This window comes from Scyliorhinus torazame, chromosome 17, assembly GCF_047496885.1.
Source record: "Scyliorhinus torazame isolate Kashiwa2021f chromosome 17, sScyTor2.1, whole genome shotgun sequence".
In the NCBI taxonomy this organism is placed as follows: Eukaryota; Metazoa; Chordata; class Chondrichthyes; order Carcharhiniformes; family Scyliorhinidae; genus Scyliorhinus; species Scyliorhinus torazame.
This window is the reverse complement of record NC_092723.1, coordinates 86,817,519-86,828,186: the sequence shown is the minus strand read 5'-3', so window position 1 is coordinate 86,828,186 and position 10,668 is coordinate 86,817,519. Positions and strand designations below refer to the sequence as shown.

At 49.7% G+C, this 10,668-nt stretch overlaps 1 protein-coding gene across 1 annotated transcript in view; it reads left to right on the top strand.

The window, feature by feature from the left end:
- The first annotated feature begins 3,121 nt into the window (after positions 1–3,121).
- The window catches only part of LOC140393550 (beta-nerve growth factor-like), an 87,347-nt gene continuing 79,800 nt past the window's right edge, over positions 3,122–10,668 (top strand). The window contains exon 1 of the mRNA XM_072479843.1: positions 3,122–3,460. The gene's annotated coding sequence lies outside the window, so the exon portion shown is untranslated. The remainder of the gene's footprint in view (positions 3,461–10,668) is intronic.

Genomic DNA, 10,668 nt, shown 5'->3' with positions numbered 1-10,668 from the left:
GTGAAAGGGAAATAATGGTGAAGGAAAAGAAGAAGGCCAAGGCTACCCCTAAACCAACTGCTCCCCAGGTATACCCCTCCCTTTATGAGGAGATCCAACATGAGATCCAGCTACCCAAGGCTGGGGGGAATTTATTTGTCGACCTGGCCCTGAGGATTACTCAGACACTGAAGGTTACTAACTGTTGGGTCTGTGGGGGGGCCCTTATGAGTGAAAGATAGCCCTGGAGAGGTTCTACCGTGGAAGCAGCATAACTACCAGCATAACCAGCAGTGGAACATAACTACCAGCACCCACCGTAGACCCCAGGAGTGGGTACTAACCGATACTCCCCTGGCAACCGAGTGTGTTGCTAATGACCCATCAGGGTTGCCTGTGAAACACGTGGGGGTGAGTCCGTGTAAACGGATCAAGACATTCCACAAAAGTGGTAGCACCTCCTGGTGGCCCGAAAGGCCTACATGGTACTGGCAGGCTACCGATGCTCCCATCCCAGGGACATGTGACAACACCACTGAAGGTCTGTGGAAATGCAAGGCCGAAACTGATAATCCCTATTTAGGGATTCCCGGCATGAAAACATGGGCTCATGATACGAACAAAGGGGGCCCAGCCCCGGAAGGATTATTTTGGATTTGCGGAAAAAGAGGGTACTCGATTTTACCCCCGAATTGGAAAGGGACTTGTTCCCTAGGGTTGATACAACCCGGTTTCTTCCTGCTTCCCAAACGCAGAGGTAACGCCCTGGGAGTGAAGGTCTTTGACGATCTAAGACGTCCCAAGAGGAGTGTGAAATGGGTACATGAAAGGACGAGGAATGGCCCTCTGAGAGAGTAATCTCCTATTATGGGCCGCTGACTTGGGCGGAGGATGGCTCATGGGGTTACCGTACACCAATTTATATGCTGAACCGCGTTATCAGGCTGCCCTGGAGATCATAACGAACAGGACAGCCGAGGCCTTGGGGCTATTGGCTAAGCAGCAGACTCAGATGAGGGCGGCAATTTACCAAAACAGATTGGCATTGGACTACCTTTTAGCTGAGGAGGGGGGAGTATGTGGGAAGTTTAATTTATCAAATTGCTGCCTCAATATCGATAACAATGGGGAAGCCGTTTTGGCGATATCAGAGGGGATTCAAAAGATTGCACATGTCCCTGTCCAAAAATGGAAGTCATTTGGGGTTGGAGGGTGGTGGCCTAGTGTCTTTGATGGAACCTGGTGGAAGACAATGGGGTTCATACTCCTATGTGCCTTAGCTGGCTTACTATTCCTGCCCTGTCTCATACCATGCTTCTAGAGACTCATTATGAGTGTGGTGGGACGGATGCAGGCGGTGACGGTCCCTGTTGGACGAACTGGCCAAACGGAAGGCACACCCGGCTTACAGAAAATTATGATACTCAAACCAGGTGAGGTCCAGCAGGTGAAACGGGAGGAAATTAAGTTGATGCTGAGTAAACTGGAGACTAAGTACACCAAGTGATTTATTCAAATACTTATAGAAAGAAAAAGGGTGGATTGTGAGAGATACGGTTTGATTAAATCATTATAATGGGCCATTGTGAGGGATATGGTTTGATTAAATCATTATAATGGGCCATAGGATGTGGAGATAACAGGATGTGGCGAGCAACTGACGTTAACGTGAACATGCAATGTAACAGATGGTAGGCGTACCGGGAAGAATGTGAACCTCGACAACCTGAACCTATCAGGCAAGAGGGGAGGGGACTGGGGCGACGGGATTAGGATAAAAGGGATAGAACAATTGCCGTAGAGTGTGCTTCTCTAGTGGAGGCACCCGACTCTGCAGACTCGAAACTAATAAAGGAACTTGCTTCTACGACTTTGTCCTCGGTGTCAGTGATTGTGAGCACTTCCACATCTCACACTGTAATTAAGCTTTTGACCTGCCCCCCGCCCCCATTGCTCCCTTCTGTCAGAACTGGACCTGGGGCTCAGACTGCATTGGGCCTGGGCCTCAGACTGTGCCTGGATGGGCCACAAACTTGGCCTGGACCAGGGGCTCAGACTAGGCCTGGACCAGGGGCTCATTCTAGGCCTGGACCTGGGGCTCAGACTAGGCCTGGGCCTGGGGCTCATTCTAGGCCTGGACCTGGGGCTCAGACTAGGCCTGGACCTGGGGCTCAGACTGGACTGAGCCTGGACCAGGAGCCCAGACTAGGCTTGGACCAGGAGCTCAGACTAGGCTTGGACCAGGAGCTCAGACTAGGCCTGGACCTGGGGCTCGGATTGGGCCTGGACCAGGAGCTCAGACTAGGCCTGGGGCTCAGACTGGGCCTGAACCTGCACCAGGAGCTCAGACTGTGTCTGGATCTGGGCCTCAGATTGGGTCTGGACCTGGGACTCAGACTGGGCCTGGGCCTAGGCACGGACTGGACTGGGCCTGGGGCTCAGACTGAGCCTGGGCCTGGACCTGGAGCTCAGACTAGGCTTGGACCAGGAGCTCAGACTAGGCCTGGACCTGGGGCTCGGACTGGGCCTGGACCAGGAGCTCAGACTAGGCTGGGGCTCAGACTGGGCCTGAACCTGCACCAGGGGCTCAGACTGGGTCTGGATCTGGGCCTCAGATTGGGTCTGGACCTGGGACTCAGACTGGGCCTGGGCCTAGGCTCTGACTGGATTGGGCCTGGGGCTCTGACTGGGCTGGGACTTGGCTTGTGGCTTGGATTTAAACTTGGACTGGTTTTGGGATTGCGGCTGTTGGGCCTGGAGTTCTTGTGGATCGCACTGGCTGAGGCCCACTGATGGGCCTGCTCAGGTTCTTGCTCAGGCAATGTGAGATGTTCTTATTTGCTTCTGCGTGTGGTGAATAAAGTTCCAGTGAATAATTTATTCTGCAAACTTGTCACTCTGGATCTTTAATCTTGCTGGAGGGTGAGATTCACACTGTGAACAAAGCAGCACTCCTAGTAACTGCGTCAGTGTCATGGAAACAGGCACAGGAGCTGACTCCACCCTGCCTTGGAGCCAGACATGTCCCAGAGACAGGCCACTGTCCCTGTGTGAATCCCTGCACCCTGACAATTCCTGTATGCTCTGACATCAGTCCTTGGGAAATGCTTCGGGGGATGATGGAGACTCTCAGGGGGTGGGAACAGGGTTTGCCTGTTAGAGGCCACGGTTTTACAGCAAAACAATTCAAAGAAAGAATCTTCGGCTGGAGTTGTTTATTTGAAAGGGACTTACATTTTTAAACTGTTTAAAATATCTCCGACACGCAATCAGCACTTGTAGACTGAGCACGTGAGCAGGCTGCTTGTGAACAACTGACAGAGAGAAAGAGAAATCGAGAGAGAGAGAACAAGGCCCCACACAGGAGACATACTTTTTAAATTAATGGGACCGGCGACTGCACTCATTGTGCACCTCCTGTGAAAATTCCCTGGTGGAAGACTACGGAGAGGAACTTTACCAAGTAGCAAGTGCCTAAAAGGTGGGTGTTAAAATCTGAAAGTTACACCGGGGGGGGGGGGGGGGCGGGGGGGCACAATGGGGCATGAGGTGGAGGAGGGTGGTTGAAGAGAAGGGAAATGATGAAGGAGTAATGAGGTCAATGGGAAGAATTGGGATGGGGAGACAATAGGATGATTGAGAGAGGAGGGGATCAGAAAAGATAGAAGCAGAAAGACATGAATAGACAGAAAAACAGTGAAAGAGAGGGAGATGGAGGCAGAGGCTGAGGCCAGAGAGAGACTGTCAGGGAGATAGGCAGCATAGTATGACAGAGGCAAAAGACAGAGAACAGACAAACAAAGAGAGAGAGAGAGAGAGAGAGACGGAGAAATAGAGAAAAAAGAGAGACAGCGGTAAAAGGAGAGAGGGAGAGACACACCGAGACAGAAACAAAAGAGTCAGGGAGAAAGCTGATGAGATCGAGAGACAGAGAATCATAGAGAGGAGAGAGAGACCAACAGAGAGACAGGCTGAGGGCCAGACAGACAGAGATACATACTGCCACAGTCAGAGAGAAGAGATACAAAGAGAGGGAGACAGAGAGAGAGAAATAGGGGGTGAAATAGGGTGAGAGACAGAGGAACAGTGAGAGAGAGATGGAAAGTGATGGACAGGGAGTATAGAGGGACAGAGAAAGTGAGATAGAGAGACAACAAGTGACACAAAGGTAAGGAAAGAGGAAGGGAGAGAGAAAAAGACGGAGTCAAAGAGTGTTGGGAGGGAGGTACAGAGGAATAGATGAAGAAGGGTGGATGGGCAAACAGACAGAAACAAATGGAATGGGTGGTTATAGAATCCCTGCATTGCAGAAGGAGGCCATTCGGCCCATCGAGTCTGCACCAACTCTGTGAAAGTGGATGCTACTTAGGCTCACGCCCCCATCCTATCCCTGTAACCTAGTAATCCGATCAAATCTTTTGGACACCAAAGGGCAATTTAGCATGGCCAATCCACCTAACCTGCACATCTTTGGACTGTGGGAGGAAACCCACTTAGATAAAGGGAGAAAGCGCAAACCACACAGTGACCCAAGGCTGGAATTGAACTCGAGTCCCTAGCGCTGTGAGGCAGAAGGGCTAACCACTGTGCTACCGTGCCACCTTGAAGGCTTTTAAAGGTGGCAAGATTTCATCCAAAATAGAAAAGGAGAGAAACACAGAGAGAAAGGGACTGAATGATGGTGTGACAGAGACAATGGGATCCGGAGACAAGTGGGAGACAAACAGACTGAGGAGACAGGGACAGAGAGAGAGATGGTCTGAATTTCCCCAGGCTCAGGAAGGTGGGGTTAGGTGTGTGGGATGGAGGGGCTGGTGGAGAATAGTGGATCAGGTCCACCAACATCTTCCTCAGGGTGGCTAGGGAGAGGGATTGAGTGAGTCTGCTGGCTGACACCAATTGAGGCCATTAACAGGATCATTAACAGCAATTTGGCACATTTTCTAAAAAGTGCATAACCCAACAGAGTTGGCTTGTCAGCTGGAAGGAGACAAGAAAAGAGAGAGGTGATGTGCCTGTCATCACTAATATAGAGTTTCCCACAGGATTGGTCAGGATTGTTGGTTTAAATGAGAGGAATTTAATAGGATTACAGCAACGAGGAGTGCTGCAGGGGGGCAGTAGTTTCCCCCCCCAAGAACTGCTCAGTGAGCCCAGGCAATTTAAAGGGGAAAGAGGGGATGTGGGGGCTACGCAAGTACAGGCATGTGCAGTGTATAGAGGGACAGAAAGGGAGATGGATGCTGGGTGGAAACAGTCCCAGCACAAATAGTGTACAGACAAAGGCTCAGCTTCAGGATCCTGTCAGGGAAGTTGTGTCTCTGAAGACTGTGAGCGTCAGGATCTCAGCACAATGTTGGAGATGGTGTTGAATCACTGCAATGTATGGGTGACAGGGAAATCAGCTTTCTCGCAAAAGCTTCGTTTGCGGGATCAGCTGGGAACATTTATTGTATATTGTGGTGTTGTCGACAGTGTGGAAGGAAGTAGCAGGTTACAGAGGGACATAGATAAGCTGCAGAGCTGGGCTGAGAGGTGGCAAATGGAGTTTAATGTAGAGAAGTGTGAGGTGATTCACTTTGGAAGGAATAACAGGAATGCGGAATATTTGGCTAATGGTAAAGTTCTTGGAAGTGTGGATGAGCAGAGGGATCTCGGTGTCCATGTACATAGATCCCTGAAAGTTGCCACCCAGGTTGATAGGGTTGTGAAGAAGGCCTATGGAGTGTTGGCCTTTATTGGTAGAGGGATTGAGTTCCGGAGTCAGGAGGTCATGTTGCAGCTGTACAAAACTCTGTTACGGCCTCATTTGGAGTATTGCGTACAGTTCTGGTCACCGCATTATCGGAAGGACGTGGAGGCTTTGGAGAGGGTGCAGAGGAGATTTACCAGGATGTTGCCTGGTATGGAGGGAAAATCTTATGAGGAAAGGCTGATGGACTTGAGGTTGTTTTCGTTGGAGAGAAGAAGGTTAAGAGGAGACTTAATAGAGGCATACAAAATGATCAGGGGGTTAGATAGGGTGGACAGTGAGAGCCTTCTCATGGAAATGGCTGGCACGAGGGGACATAGCTTTAAACTGAGGGGTAATAGATATAGGACAGAGGTCAGAGGTAGGTTCTTTACGCAAAGAGTGGTGAGGCCGTGGAATGCCCTACCTGCAACAGTAGTGAACTCGCCAACATTGAGGGCATTTAAAAGTTTATTGGATAAGCATATGGATGCTAATGGCATAGTGTAGGTTAGATGGCTTTTGTTTCGGTGCAACATCGTGGGCCGAAGGGCCTGTACTGCGCTGTATCGTTCTATGTTCTATGTTCTATGTAATCTGTGGCTCAACATTTTATCAGGCAGGCGATGGGCGCCTTGTTTGAAAAGTGGAGTACAGTGCAGTACAGAGTACAGATTCAGGCTCAGGAGCTTACAGGTAGCACACATTGCAAGCAGACAGTAAGGGGTTTCACTCCATCAATGTGCAATTTTGGTGTGATCATCAAGAAAAAATCCAGCAGGTGTTTGGCCAGTCCCTGGCAAGCTCCTATTAAAGATACAGTCCAAGGTGTGTGTACAGTTCCTGGGGAGCTGCAATTAAAGAGACAGTCCAAGGTGTGTGTACGGTTCCTGGGAAGCTCCAATTAAAGAGACAGTCCCAGGTATGTGTATGGTTCCTGGAGTGTTCCATATTAAAGAGACAGTCCCAGGTATGTGTACAGTTCCTGGAGTGCCCCTATTAAAGAGACAGTCCAAGGTGTGTGTACGGTTCCTGGGAAGCTCCAATTAAAGAGACAGTCCCAGGTATGTGTATGGTTCCTGGAGTGCTCCATATTAAAGAGACAGTCCCAGGTATGTGTACGGTTCCTGGAGTGCCCCTATTAAAGAGACAGTCCAAAGTGTGTGTACAGTTCCTGCGTAGTTGCCATTAAAGAGAAAGTCCCAGGTGTGTGTGCAGTTTCTGTGAAGCTGCAATTAAAGAGACAGTCCAGGTGTGTGTACAGTTCCTAGGGAGTTGCCATTAATGAGACAGTTCCAGGTGGGTGTACAGTTCCTGGGAAACAGCCATTAAAGAGACAGTGCCAAATTTGTGTACGGTTCCTGAGGAGCTGCCATTAAAGAGACAGTCCAGGGTGTGTGGACGGTTCCTGGGACCTTCCATTAAATATTCAGTCCCAGGTGTTTGTACAGTTCCTGGGAAACAGCTCGTAAAGAAACAGTCTCCTGAGTCTGCAAGGTTCTTGGGAAGCTGCCATTAAAGAGAGAGTCTCACATGTGTGTACGGTTCCTGACGACCTGCCATTAAAGGGACAGTGTCAGTTGTGTGGAAGGTTCCTTGAAATCTGCAATTAAAGTGATAGTCCAAAGTCTGTGTCGGGTACATTGGAAGCTGCCATTGAAGAGCCATTCCGAGATATGTGTGCAGTTCCTGGAGAACTGCCATTAAAGAGACAGCCACAAGTTTGTGCATGGTTCCTTGGAAAGTTGCAATTGAAGAGACAGTCCCACATGCATGTACGGCTCCTGGGAAGTTGTCATTAAAGAGATGGTCACAGTTGTTTGAACAGTTCCTGGGAAACAGCTATTCAAGAAACAGTCCCTGGAATCTGAAACGTTCTTGGGAAGCTGCCATTAAAGAGACAGTCTCACATGTGTGCACGGTTCCTTGGAAGCTTCCATTAAAGAGCCATTCCCAATTCTGTGTAAAGTCCTTCCCCATCCGATTTGAGGGGTGTTTTGCTGGCTAAAAGTGCATGAGCACTGAAGGATTGCAATATTCCTCTGGTGGGGCTGGTTTATGGTTTACCAGACAAGGAGTAAGAGGCATCAGCTTGATTGCGAGTGGGGGATGGGGGATAGGTTGGTCTTTGTTTGGTTATGGGAGGGAGGGTTACTGACGTGGGAAATTCTGGTGTGGCGCAGTTGATTAAGGAGGGATGGTGGCGGACATCTTGCGGAGAGCCCGAAGGAGTGTGGGGCATGGACCGGGTGGGAGCTGGGTAAAGAAGGAATATGGCTGACAGGCAAGGAAGGGGGATGGGGTGGGGATCCCGCCGATCCCGCCACCCCTCGACCCAGTTGATTACATGGAATGTGAGGAGGCTGAATGGGCCGGTTAAACGGTCGCGTGTTTCCGCACATTTAAAGAGTTTAAAGGTGGACGATGTGTTTCTTCAGGAGACACATCTGAAGCTGGGGGATCAGACGAGGCTGAGGAAGGGGTGGGTGGAGCAGGTGTTTCACTTGGGGTTGGATATGAAGACGAGGAGGGTGGTCAACAAGAGAGTGGCCTTTGAGGTCGGCAGTATCGTGGCTAACCCTGGGGGCAAGTATGTGATGGTTAGTGGGACGTTGGAGGGGATGCCAGGGGTGTTAATGAATGTTTAATCTCCAAACTGGAATGACCTGGATCTTTTGAGGCGGGTTTTAGGGAAGATTCCGGACCTGGACACGCATCGGCAGATTATGGGGGGAAATTTCAAAATGGTTCTGGATCCTAGATTAGACCAGTTGTGCCCTTGGATCCTGAAGGTCTCGGTTATGGTGAAAGACTTGATGGGGTTCATGGAACCTTTGGGAGGGGCTGACCCGCGGCACTTTGGGAGGCTGAAGGCAAAGGGGTTTACGTACTTTTCACATGTGGACTTGGTGTATGTTACGTTTTGATGCTTGTCCGGATGGAATTAGTGCACTAGAGATCGTCTAGTTCGTGACTAGTTGAATGTTTATTGTTAAACAATAACGTGGGTCAGATAATAATAAGAAAACTATCAAAATCTACTAAACTATATTGCTAGTATTAAATTATATAAGAGCTACTACAAATGCGACTAGCCACTACGACACATATCTCCAGACTCCCCAAGTTAACAATATCACGTGGTTGTTCTTTACAGCTACCTTCTGGTTGAAGGTCATAGAACATAGAAAAGTACAGCACAGTACAGGCCCTTCAGCCCACGACGATGTGCCAACCATTTATCGTAATCTAAGATCAACCTAACCTACACCCCTTCAATTTCCTGCTGTCCATGTGCCTGTCCAAGAGTCGCTTAACTGCCCCTAATTACTCTGACTCCACCACCTCTGCTGGCAGTGTATTCCACGCACCCACCACTCCTTGTGTGAAGAACATACCTCTGACATCTCCCCTATACCTTCCTCCAATCACCTTAAAATTATGTCCCCTCGTGACAGCCATTTCCACCCTGGGGAAAAGTCTCTGGCTATCCACTCTATCCATACCTCTCATCACCTTGTACACCTCTATCATGTCACCTCTCTTCCTTTTCGCTGCAGTGAGAAAAGCCCTAGCTCCCTCAACTTTTCTTCATAAGACATGCCCTCCAGTCCAGGCAGCATCTGGTAAATCTCCTCTGCACCCTCTCCACATCCTTCCTATAATGGGGCGACCAGAACTGGACACAATATTCCAAGTGTGGTCTAACCAGGGTTTTATAAAGCTGCAGCAAAACCTCACGGCCCTTAAACTCAATGTTGTGTTGGGTGTTCCGATACACAACGAATCAACACGGTTGTAGATGGTACAACTCTGTTTTATTATTCTGTACAGTAACAACTGTTAACTTCTGACTGTGGTTCGTACTTCACCAGTTAACCTGTGGACCCAGCCCTAGCACTATCTAAGAGAGGCACTCAGCACATGGTGTATGTCTGAGTGGCACGCTGTGAGCTCTGTGCTCTGAGCTATCTCCTGGTAGAATGAGCGGGAACTGTGGTGTTCCCTGTTTTATAGTGCGTGTGCTCTCACTGGTGATTGGCTGTGATGTTGCGGGTGTGTTGATTGGTCCGTCTACCTGTCCATCAGTGTGTGTGTGTGATTGCACCATGATATGTTAATATGGATATCATGACATCCCCCTTTTCACAAGGATATGTGCCTACATGGTAATAAATAGAAATGTGTACTGAGTACGGCTGAGTATGTGTGTGCAATATTTACAACATGTACATGAGGCTAAACTATATACAGAGGAAGGTATCAGGTGCAACAGAGCAACGAGGTTGTACCACAAACAAAACAAGTGCAATCATCAAATATCGAAAGAGAACTCCTGGAACGACAAAAAAAGAAACACGTTAATATTGTTGCACAACAATTCAGTGAGTCCAATGTGCAAACAGGCTCAGGAGCCCAGTCTAGTAGGTGGGCGACGAATTCGGGTTGACCATTAGGGTGGCACACCATTCATCGCCCGGATTAACGCAGTGTACTGGCACTACTTGGTGCGGATGTCCTACTTGGGGACATCCGATTTCTGTCAATTACCGCAACGCGGAAGGGTTCCCGGTCGTCGGTATCACGGGTCTGTAAATCGTCAGGGTATGACTCGGTGTATGGAGGCTGAATGGCCCGCACGTTCCTGCGAGGCTGGTGGAATTGCGGAACGTTGGCAGGTTGAGCTGCTCGATAGCAGGCAGCGTAGTGGCCCATCTTGCCACAGCGGAGGCATTGTCGAGTTTTGGCTGGACATTGCCGCTTTAAGTGTGCGCATCCACAGTTGCCGCACGTCGTGACGTCATGGCGTTCGTTGCGCCACCGCGCATGCGCGATACAGTCCTGCATAGAGCGCGCCTGTGCATCACGTCCATCTGCGCCGACGTCCCCTCTTTTGGCGCGTACAAGCGCGGGAGGCCTCGAAAAGCGCGCGAAATGGCCGCCCTCGTCCGGGCTGC